Raw genomic sequence first — 12,173 nt, 5'->3', positions numbered from 1 at the left:
TTCCTGAAGTAGCTCTTGGTCTAGCAATGGGGAGGGCAGAGCAGCAGCAGTGCAGGGACAGTGGCTGGAGGTTCACTTGCTGGGGAAGAAATAACCTCTCTTTTTTGGCACCGAAATGTTTGTCAAGTGCCCAAAAAACACTCCTACAGCACCATCATTTCTATGCACTTCCTGCTGCCAGAGCCAGGGCTACTGCAGGGAAGGTGCGGGGTGGGGTGGTTGGTGGACAGGAAGGTGAAGTACTCCTCTAGCTCCATTACAAGTCCCACTTTGCCTTAGGCAGCACCTAGGAACTGTGCCCTGCTTACCCAGCCATCATTACACAACTGGATTTAGAATGGGAACATTGAATCACCTCATCGTAACTGTCTTTTTGTCTATCTATCACAGTCCTGCTGGCAGAGTCTGTAGCTAGGGCCTGTGACAAGCTGATTCCCCACATTTGAATTACGCTAGCAAATCTCCACACAAGAGCTCTGCTGTTTGCAGGAGTAGGTGAAGCCCTGTCTTCAAGTGAGGCCTGATCTTCTGATGGTTTCAGTGCAGAGCCCTTGATCAATCACTGAGGTGATGAGTTAAATCCTGCCTCCTCCTCTAGCAAAACACCATCAAGACAAGGTGGAGTTCCAGCCTGCTGGTGACTATGCATATGGTCAGTGTGTGTGTTGGGAATGGTTTCCTTCTGCCCTCTTCTTTCCTTAATTTTTTAAGCAAGGGAGTTAAATGAAAATATACATATACATGTGCAGTGCTTGCTTTCCATCCAGTAATAAAGAGCAATCTACTCACCCTTTTCCTGAGCTAGGAGAACTGGTACAAACAGCATATTCTGTATGAGACAGGTCTAATCTGCTGTAGGAAACATGAGTTCAGTGCAACCTGATTTGCCTACTTGTCTATCTCTCCAGCCAGACTCTCACTTAGTTGCTTGTCACTGCAGTATTTGACCTTAACAGTGCCTTGTTTCTTCAGGAGCCCAGCTGAAGGTGCCATCAAGGGGCCTATTTCTCATAGAGGGAGTGCTCTTCAGTACAGTTGAGGCTGTTCAAAAATCAGAGATGGCAAGGATTAGCGTTCTCTAAGGCCCTCCAAATCACTAGTCGTGAGCATAATGGGAAGAAAGGATTTCGGTGATTTGATATTAAGTGTCTTTATAGTGCTGCTGTTATGGGCTGTGGCTGCATCGAGGCCATGCCCAGGGGGAATCAAAAATAGGGAGTAAAACTCAGTCCACTTTACTGAAGGGGATGGTGGTGCATAGGGTTCAATTCATTCCTCCTTCAGGAACTTTTAGTGCATGCCCAGGGTAGGGGAGGCTGCAGAACAGGTCCCTCCTTTCACAGGACCAGGGGAAAGGGAGGGAAGATTAAGTATGTCAGGGAGGCATGTCAGGGAGGCAGAGGGTCTTTGTTGTAAGTTGTGAGAGACCCGAAGGCAGCAGGGGTCATCTGCTGAAAGAGAAGTTCCTTGGGAGACCTCTCTTGCTCCTCTGGGAGCAGGAGTAAACACTAATGTGGGTGCCATTCCCATCTCCAGGGCCATTCTTTGTTACAAGAGCCCCTGCCTGTCTTCTCTTCCCACCCCCAGGGCCCTCAGGCCAGCCTTGTGCTGCAGTCAATGGTGGGCATGTGCACTGGGTGCTCATGGCTGCTGTCAGAACCATCTCCTCCCATTACAGACACATTGGTCTCCCTCTCCCTGCCAAGTCCCCATGTGTTTTGATGGAAGCCTCGTAACAGAGAGTCTGAGGCTCTGTTCTTTTAAGGCAGAAACAGCCCAGCTCAGGTAGGCAGAAGGCAGCAACTGTCGGTTGTTGGTGCAACAGGCAAATAAGACAGTTAGCAGGCACCTGTAGGCAGCCTGCTGGGAGCATATAAGCCTGAGGCATGGGTTAGCAGGCTAGTCTAGCCCTGCCAGCTGCATGGTTTGGAGCTCCTGTCTAGGGACGACAGGCTGCCTTCTTTGCTGCCTGCAGGAACACTGAGGCTCAGGGAGCTCACAAGGAGCCCAGGCTGGGAGGTATGCCAGTGCAAGGGATGAAGGGAGGTTTGCGCTGGGGCAGGGGGCTGCTTCCACCGCTGTTGTTTATGTTATAGGCCAGGGGCTTATATTATGTTACAGTTACACCAGTGGCTTGGGTTGGTACTGTTAGAGGTAGTATACGGAGGTCCCATTAGTGCCCGAGGGGCACGCGATTGCCTTGAGCCCTGTCAGGGGCAGGTTCAAGGCCCAAGTGGCTATTGAGCCAAGAGCAGGCATAGCACAAAGCCCAGAGCCAGGCAGGGGCCCAGTGCCCAAGAGGGACACAGCCTGACAGGGGCCAGGGGCCTAGTGATCGGAAGAGACAAATCAGAGATAGTGCCTCAAAGCCAGGCCTGACCCAGCGGGCCCAGGCTAGAAGGCCTAATTAGATTAAAGGGGTGGAGGCCAAAGAGGCTGAAGCCCCAACAGAGGGAACAACATGATGATAACACCTGTGAGGCTTGGGGTGTGGTGTAGGGAAGGATTGGAGCCACACAATTAATCTCTAAGGCTTTGGGTGCTTTGCAGGGCACAGTTGGCCTGAGTAGGGGGGCTGGGACAGGAGTGGCCCACTGGGGAGGTCAGTTAGTCTGGGGCCATGCAAAGGCCCATGGGCAGCCTCCCTATAATTATTACTAGTATTCCATCAAGACGTGGTGGGTAAGAAGGGAAAATGCCCTGGGGTGAAGCAGGGTGCAGGCATGGAGCCACCAGGGGGTGTCACAGCCATCCCTGGAATCCCAATATGCTACAAACCTCCCTTGCAGCAGCAGCCCTGATCACTGAGGGGCTCTGAGCACACAAACTACACTCCCTCCCATGCTGCACCAGCATCTTCTCCAGCCCTTCATGTGAAACCTCATGGCTGGCCTGGAGACACTCAGGTGACCCAAAGCCAATTCTTCTCTTAGATTTGGGATGACAATTGCCCCCTCCAAAGGAAACACAAGTTGCTTCCAACCCACTCCTTCTCTGTAGTTAGGGATGACACTCCTCCCCCTGTTTGTCAGCTGGTGCTGCCCCAACCAGGTGGGAAGTTATTCTTGGACAGAGGTCCTGGGGAGCAGTGCTTTCTGCCTCTGTGCCACCTACTTGGATCTGAGAAACCCATTTTTATGGGCTACCTGTGAAATATTGCACTGGAAAATCTGGGGTGTCCTCTCCTCAGGGACAACCTAGGGCTTGCAATGGTAACTGTGGGATTGATTACAGCACATGAGGAAGGGGCTGGGGGAGGAGGGGAGCCATCTTACTCTGGCCCCATAATGGAAAGGAAGTGAGGCAGCACCTCACTTCTACAAACTTCCAAGAACTTCCCAAAGACACCAACATCCTTGCACTACAAACAGGGCACTGTGGCTCCATCTGCATCATGCAAGAGATGAAGCAGCATAACTTGGAACTGAGCCCCATTGCCTGGAAGATGTTTTCCCCTATCTCATTTCCTGACTCACCTGGGTTTGCCCTGTGAAGTAGCACAAAGCAGTGAACTCAGTGGGTGCCTGGGACTTTATGCCCCTGTGCAGAGCACAAGAAGGCAGCCTTGAGCAGAACCAAGTTGTGTGGTCACACTACAGGATGCTGTGCCTTGCAGCCCTGTCTGATGGCAGTGAAACTCACCTCTGACTAACCTGAAGGTATCTGTCCTATTTTCAGTCTGCCACAGCCTGTAACTTTGCCTTTCAGCAGCCCTTGAGGGTGGCCTCTGTGATGCAGTGGAGAATCAGGACTCATCCTACAGGGCTTTGTGACAGCTTCTGACCAAGCTGTACTGTAATGTTGACCCCCATGGCCAAAAAAGAGAAGATTGTCTCAATCCAAGCATGTTTCCCTGATGGCCCAGAAAGGGGAGAGAGTTGTTTTTTGGACTGTACATTGCTTGCCTTTTACTAGAGATTGCAATGGCTATTTCCTCTCACAGACTTGACAGTGCCTCACTCATACTATGCCTTGGCTTTTAGCACTGCTATCCCAGACCTGAAATGCTTCTTTTCCTTCTGCAGTCTGCACAAGCATATTTCTCCATACAAGGCACACGTACATGTGCAGTTAATGTGCAGAAGTTTACTGCACAGTATTTCTGCAATAAGCTTTCCTTGGGAGCATGTCTACATTAGGAAAAATTTCTTCCTAATATCTAACCTAATTCCACTCTCACACTTTACATTCCAATCAGGGCAGGGAATTTGGAAACAGCTGCAAGGGAGAGGACAGTTCCTTCGCCCCTTGCTACCTGGGCTGACTGGGAGCAACTTGCTTCCAGTCAGCTGTTTACGTAAGCAGTGCTGCATAGTAGCTAATGCACACTTAATTTATTCTGTACTTACAGGTAGTATAAAACCACACATTGGTCTAATGTGCAAAGGGCTGAACTCAATGATCTTCCGAGGTCCCTTCCAGCCCTAATGTCTATGAAATCTATGAAATCTAATTTACTGCTCAGTAGCTGCTGCACATGGTTAAATGGTGATGTTTTACTGTGCATTAGATTAGGCTACTGCACAGTAAAGTGTCTCAGGTAGACACACCCACTGACAATGATTCTTCACTTTTCAGATGTGGTGATACAGGCTTCAGGCTGTTGTATGATGGAGGAAAGGAGAAAATTAACTGGAGAGACAAAGAGGAGTTGCGACCATGGGATGCAGAAAGAACAGACACTATATCAAACCCTTTACACCCCTTCTCTCTTGAAATCCGTGATAAGAGGGGAGAGCCCAGTGCAGAAGGTCTGATAGACTTTCACAGGAGCAAGGAATGTGTCACACCTCCTTTCCCCCTCAGGAAGTGTGCCTGTATGTCAGTCACTACACTCTAACATTTGCAATGAAGTGCTTGTGTCTTCCTATTGCTTCTACATGTAGGCTATCAGGTTAGCCAGGATCAGCAAGAGTTAAAAGAACTGCTTCCAGAACCACAGTCAGTGGCCAGTTTAATGTTAAATTAATTCTTATTGCTTTTAGTGCTTGCCAAAGTGCTTTCTGCACACATGCATGTGCACATACACAAACATGCGCACACATGGCTGCTACATTTGTGTTGTGGGGCGGAGTATATCTTTAGGTTGTCCATGACAAAGAGATCTAGCTCAGTTTATCTCAGCTGTGAAATGTCTTCCCCAGCCAGGGGAGGGAGGACATGGGTTTTCTCTGGAGGTGGAGTCTAAGGGGCAGACTCTGCCCTATCCTCCCATTTAAAAATAGTTTTCATGAGAAAGGTGGCTGTGACCACTGTTCTTCTGAAACTCAATCTTAACGCTGAGATGATGCTGTTTTACAACAGTAAATGCATTCATGGATTTCCAGGGATTTGAACAGGGTGGAATAGAATCACTCTGGACACCTGTCAGATCATAAGAAGTAGGGCTGGAAGGGACCTCTTGAAGTCACCTATTCCAGCCCCCTGTTCAGGGTAGGATCATCCTTCACTAAACCATTCCAGTCAACTTTCTGTCTAATCTGCTCTTGAAACTTCTAGTTGCCCAATGTTGTGGAATAGGATGTGACCCTAAATACTTCCTACAGTGGACAGAGAGCAAACCAGCAAGGAACAAGTAGAGTAGGTTTCCAAGAAGACACACATTGGTGTTTGAAAAATAAGCCTCATTTTCCTGAAGCAAGTTTTTATTTTAACACTTTCTTTGCTAGATCTGACCCTATGCCTTCCTCAGTCACCCTGTTTCACTGCTTCAGACAGCACTGTACAAGCAGAAGTCGGCTTAGCTGAATGCTCTTCCAGCTTTAACAGCAGACAGGGCTGGGAGACAAACACAGCATGGAATAGCTCCACCTACTGACAAGAGTGCATACATGCTCATACTTTTTTCCCACTATTTAGTTGGTCTAATAAAAGATAACACATCTACCGAAAGAACTCTGCCTGTCTACATGCTCATACAGAACTCAGTATATAATAATCCCAGAAGCACTTCTTACTCTCTTACTAACCAAACCTCTTCTTTTACTCAGGAAGATTTTGAACCTACCCCTCTAGCTTCCTGGCCAAGATCTCCAGTCATTGGGCCATGATTTCCCTGAGTCCTCTCTGGCCCTTCCCTTGGGGTTGTCCACTTCACTTTGCATTGAATGTTCACTGAAGAATGCAAATAAACAACAATGGATATTCTTTAGCCCCCTTGGAAGATGGCTTAACCCTTGGACCCCTCCTTGCCTGGGAAGCAGCTGTCTTACTAGGACAACTTCACCCTGCCTGGTTCTCTTCCTTCTGGCCCCAACTAACTCCCTATCTCAGCTACCAGTGTCAAGTCCCAGCCATGAAGGGGAAAGAGGAACAGGTCCTTCACTATTGAGGATCAGGAGTCCAAGGCAGCTGAAGGTGGCACTAGGCCTCACCATCAGGCAGGTGTCAGTAGTTACAAGAAGATGGGGTGCCTAACCCGCGAGCTCAAGCAGTGGCTTGGCTGAGGTGAACCCTTGGTGTTGATCTGACCAATACTATGCATTTCTGTACTGATATTTAACTGTTATCTGTTTATTAGAATTGAGATGTTTGTACTTGGGCAGATTTATGAACACTGTGCACCACCTGTTTTATACAACCATCTGAAATACATGATTGGTCAAGCTGTTGTAAAAAAGAAGGTGTAAATACAATTTTAGAACATGAGATTTAATTTGGTCTTTGGAATAGCTCTGGCACTCCTAGGATGGCAGCTTCTCCCATCTGTTACCAACGGACCCTGACCAGCTTTGCCTTGGACCTCTTCTATGAAATAAAGAAGTAGGAGTCAACTTGCTAATGCCTCAAGCTGCCTTCACAAACCAAGTGAGGCAGGATTTGTTTGGTAATATTTTTATTGTGTGCACTCCCTTGCTGGGATCTTTTTCAGAGAACCAAAAGCAGTATCAGCACCAGGACACATTTTGCAGGATCCCCCCCATTTATTTGGGGGAGGGGAAGGGAGTCCCAAAGATCCCCTTTCCAACTGTGAATCTCATCAGGGAAGGATTTTATACCCCAAATGTCTATGCATTTGCACTTTTATGGTCTGCCCACCCTCAGCTTTCTCCCTCACTCTTCTCTCTTGCTCTTTCACATGCACATGTGCACACATGCACGCATGCGCACATGCACACACACACAAACTGGTCAAGCTGGCAACATGTGTGGCTATTCTTACCACACCTTACTTGAATCATTAAGGGGTTCCAGGGATCAGCAGAGTCCTTTCCTGCAGTCCACCACTAGGAGCTTCACACTGTAGCTTGCTGGGCCAGCCTGCCTGATCTGGCTCAGGCCCTACACTTATATGCAGCTTAAGCCCTGCCCCTTCCGGTCAGGTGACACTCCAGCGGAGCAGGGGTTTCTTGGTAAGGGCCTGAAGGCTGGTGGCCATGGCAGCTTATGACTGCTGTTCTAGCAGTCTCCCTACTGCACCAGCTTACTGGCCCATTTCCTTAGCTACCTATTCCCTTACAGCCAACTCCCCCCAGGCAGAGTTCTCCTAACTGGCCAAATGTGTGCCCCTTCCCTCTGATGGTCAGTTCTCTTCCTGGCAGCAATGTTTCTTTGCTGCCTTCCTTCTTGTGACTAGCCCTCTGCTGCCTTTTTTCTCATTAATGTAACAGGAGCCCAAGACTCCCTGTTACAGCATCTCAGTGGACTTTGGTGCCTAAGTATGTTTCTAATTCACCCTGCTAGATTCCCTGAAAATCCATGAATATGTCTGCTTTTGTAACAACCTGGCATCTGACCCTTATGACTGAGTCACAAAAAAGCAGTGAGGAGGAGGACTTACCTACCTTTTGCATTAGTCGACATGAGCAGGGGGCAATACAATCACACTTAGGTGCCTAAGTCCAGCTGGAATAGACTGTCCAGTGAAGATGGAATAGAATCTGTCCCCAGCTGCTCAATGGTGGGTGCCCTGTGCTCTCCCTCTCCAGGCTGCCTCGCTTCCCCTAATGCCTTTTGCAAAATGGTTACTCATCCCGCTAGGCTTGCAGCCTTTCCACACTAGTTTTTCCTTATGGTTCATATACAAACTCCAAGTTATTTAGTACCTTTGACTTGAAGAAATTGCAGATCTCCTACACATTCAGGACCCTAAGCTTCTTAGTCCTGTGAGCTTCACTAAACAGGATCCTCAATTAATCAAAACAACCATGGAAACCAAAAATGCCTGGCACAGTCCTCCACTTCAATTAGAACAAATTACCTTGTTATTATTTAATCTAAAATGATCTTCTAAGACCAGCCTTGCTCTGATGCCTTCCTTATGCACACACAGGAGGCCAAAAGAGCACTGCCGCTTTCGTTGCCTCAGTAACTATTCCATGAAGGATTACCTGGGAGCTGTCCCATGTCCTGGATCTGCCTTGGGTTACTGCACAGGGTGGAGATCTTGGATGTTCTGAGAAATCTCCTTTACATCAGAGTCCAGGCTAGGGCTGGGGTCTGTGGTCACCTGGATGCCTTTGGCACTGTTCACAAAATATCAGAATTATGCCATTAAGCATAGGCACAGCCCCCTGGGGCTTTGCAGGAGTGCCAGTTTCTAATCGCAATTGCTTATAATTCTGCTGCAGCACAGACGTGAACCTGCTTTGTCATAGACTTGGGCATATGCCAGTATGCTTCTTCATTATAGTGGTTTCTATTAAGGGTGGAATGGATTTTCTGTTCTCCCCCAGTTACAAGGAAACCCATGACCTCTGCACAGTGGAAGATGGATGCAAAAGTTGTGGTTGCTACCATCCTGGCAAGAACATTTGCGGTCACACTGAGGAGAACATTTGAGTCCAGGAAGGTATGACTGCATAGGGGGAACAACATTTTAAAACAATAATGTAACATCTGTTCATCTGACCCCAGAGCAGTAGGGAACACAGAGGTATATAGAAATGTGAGTCTTGTTGTGAAGCGATACAATGTGGGATAGCGGGGGGGGGGGGGGGGGGGGGGGGGGGGGGCTGCTGCAACAGAAAATTAAATCCAAAATAGAAATTTGTCCACATACCCTCTCTTTTTGTCCTGACTCATCTTGAAGTCCACTTGCAAAGTATATTATCTAATCCATGAAAACTGAGGGTTAATTTGGGATAATTGTGTGATTTGCATGAAGGGCAATGTCTTTTTTAGGGCATCCCATTGAATCCATCTTCCCTCAAACAGTTCAGATGTTTGGTGCATCTCTGCACATATGCTTCTGTGTTGTACATGTGTGTGCGTATCACCATGGCATTGCCTACATTGCAATATGGAACTAGTGTCACTGTAACACTATGGCTCCATTGGTACAAAGCCCTTGCAAAGAGCATGCTTTGAAATCCCCTGCATGTTCTTGTGTCAGCTTTCAGCCTTGAGTCAGCAATGGCTGAGGCAATGAGAAGCAATGGTGTCATTGCCATTGAGTTGTCAGTTGTAATGGCAGGTGGAGAAAGTGCCAAGAAAGGAATGTCAAAGCCCCAGGGTTGTGCTGGAAATTTCCTCCCAGTGTGCAGGAGGAAATCTCTTCCACAGTGGTTCTTGGGATTGTCTATCTGGTTTCCTCTAGTGAGATGCTCAGTGCCAAAGCAGATAAACCTGCATATATCGGCTGAGAAACTGTCACTTTCATAAATGAACAACAGTGGATAACCTTATTTCCAAGTACCATAATAGCAGACTCTGCATTTAAAATAAAGCAAAATTTAAATTCATAAGAAAAGCAGGATCTTGGAATGTCAGTGGGACTTTATAGACATGCATGTGAAAGAAGGGCTAGCATCTCATTGACTTTGACAAGCTTTGGATCAGGTCCTAGGTGCTGTTTTCACTTCACTTCTCCATAGAAAACATGAGGCATTCCCACATGCCCATCACCAAGTAAATGAATGGCTATATTGTGGTCTGGGTAGTTCCTCCCCATTGCCAAATCCTGGGCACAGTGCACGTCAACATGGACAGTAGAAAAGAGTTCCCTTCCTCAGGAGTGTTAAGCTGGATTCCCCATTGAGAACACTCACACATCACAGTGTTCTAGGTGGATGTGTTGGGGGATATTGGTGTTTTTGGTGGACACTTGGGTCCACCATCTCTGCATTGGGTGACTGTGATTTCTTTTCAATAGAAATACAAAGGTGAGAATGAAAGCTCTAGCTCTACCTACTCCATCTGGGCTTGCTGACAGGGGCAAGTTCAGCTCATGCTGGGGCAGTTCAGCTCATGCTCCACTTTCATTGCTGCGACATAAGATGTAGTTTTCAATCTTCTCTCCTGCTCCCTTTGCCCCCCACCCCCACTTTGTCTGTGGCTCCCTCTGTCTTTCTGTGTATCCATCTCTCCATTGCTGTTTCCCCATCCCTCTCTCTACTTCCTGGCTGGCACTGGAGAGCTGCTCAACATGAAGCTGCAGCCAGTGACTCCTTGCAATCTCTCTCCAGGTCCAGGGAGAACATAATGAGGAGTTTAAAAATAATTTTGACTCAAATGTCTTTGCAAGGGAGAAACACCTGCTCTATGAAATACAGTGGGCTAAGGACATGGGTCCATGAAATACTGCTACCAATACTCTGGTGATCAACATGTTGAAGTCTGTTTCCTGAAGAACATCTCTGGGGAGCAAGAAACCTACTCCATCACTAGGTACTTTTCCTGAAGCCCCTCTGGAGACAGTGTGCCATAGAAATCCACCCTAATGTGAGATTAACCATTTATGTAGTATGTCTCTAGTACCATACTGTAGGGAAGGGATGGGCAATTATTTGGGCACAAGGGCCGCATAGGGAGTTTTAATGAGCTGTCAGGGGCTGGTTCAGCACCTCCCCCCTACTGTCCCATGTAGCAACTCACCAAAACTCTCTATGTAGGGCTGTGGGTGGGTGGGGAGCAGAGTTCGGGAGCAGGACAGGCAGGTGAGGCTGGGGTCATGGGGTGGTGAAAGCTGAGGGCCAGGGCCAGGTTGGGTCAAGCTGCAATCTGCTTCTTATATGCCCTGTCCTGTGGGGGGTTTGGGGAGGGTGTATGGGTGTGAGCATGGGGTGTGGGGGGGTTGTGTCTGTGTGTGTGTGGTTGGGGGCTGCCTGGGTACTAGGTCCTAGGAGCCAGATAAGGGTGAGGAGAGGGAGGGAGAGGCAAGGGGCACATGCAGCAGAGCTCGGGGCACTCCACATGGGGCTAATCCCGCCTGGGGCAGCCCACACTGCACTCCCGCCTGCACCCACCAGCCCAGCCCTGGCCACTGCGCAGCTTTTGACAGGGCTGTTCCCAGTGTGGCTGAAGCTGGCTAGGTGCTGCTCTACTCTTCTCACTTGAAGTGGGAGGAGCCCAGCTGAAGCTTCCCCCTTGCCCACTCGCCTACCTGGAGCAGCACAGCAGGGGCAGGAGCAGAGGAGGCACAGCTATTGGAGACAAGGGGAGCAGAACAGCCCGTCCAACCCAGATCCTGGCCACCACATGCAGCCCTTGGCAGGGCTGTTTCCAGCGTGGTTGCAGCTGGCCAGGTGCTGCTCTGCTTCCTTCACCTCCAGCGGAGGCTCCTCCTCCCACTCCTGCCCCTGCTGCACCACTGCAGGTGGGCAAGTGGGCAGGGCAGGGCAGGGAAGCTTCAGCTGGGCAGCTCCCACTGGAGGTGAGGGGATCAGAGCAGCACTGGGAACAGCCCCACTGGAAGCAGCACACACTGGTTGAGGCCTGGGCCAGTGGGCATGGTGCGGGCTGTCTTGGCAAGAGGAGGTGGGGTTCAGCCCTATGCAGAGTGCTGTGGGGGCAGCCATGGGCTGGATCCAGTCAGTTGACATGCTGGATCTGACCCGTGGGCAGTATTTTGTCCACCCCTGCTGTAGAGGCTAATTGTCAGGGTCTCAGAAACCTGGAGGAGAGCAGAGTCACCATCCAAGTGATGGACATCCTAGGTATTGGCTGAATGGGCTAGGGGGGCTGGATGGCTCTGAGAGGTCTGGGCCATGGAAGACTTTGTTGGTAGGGTACTGGTTCCAGTTGGGCCCCTGACTGGTTCAGTTGGGGCTGTGGAAAGCACTGTGAAGCCTTTCCTGTCCAGGTCAGTGCTACCAGCCTTGCCACCATCTTGTGTGCAGGGGTTGCACTGGGGTATGGAGTATTTCTCTTGGTGGGGAGGTCTTCTCTTTCCATTCTCTCCTGGTTCCTGTTATTGAAGGGCACCCCATGGCCTCTGGGAAATGAGGTGCTAG

Source organism: Alligator mississippiensis, chromosome 4 (assembly GCF_030867095.1).
Source record: "Alligator mississippiensis isolate rAllMis1 chromosome 4, rAllMis1, whole genome shotgun sequence".
In the NCBI taxonomy this organism is placed as follows: domain Eukaryota; kingdom Metazoa; phylum Chordata; order Crocodylia; family Alligatoridae; genus Alligator; species Alligator mississippiensis.
The sequence above is the reverse complement of the archived record's forward strand: the minus strand, read 5'-3'. Positions refer to the sequence as shown.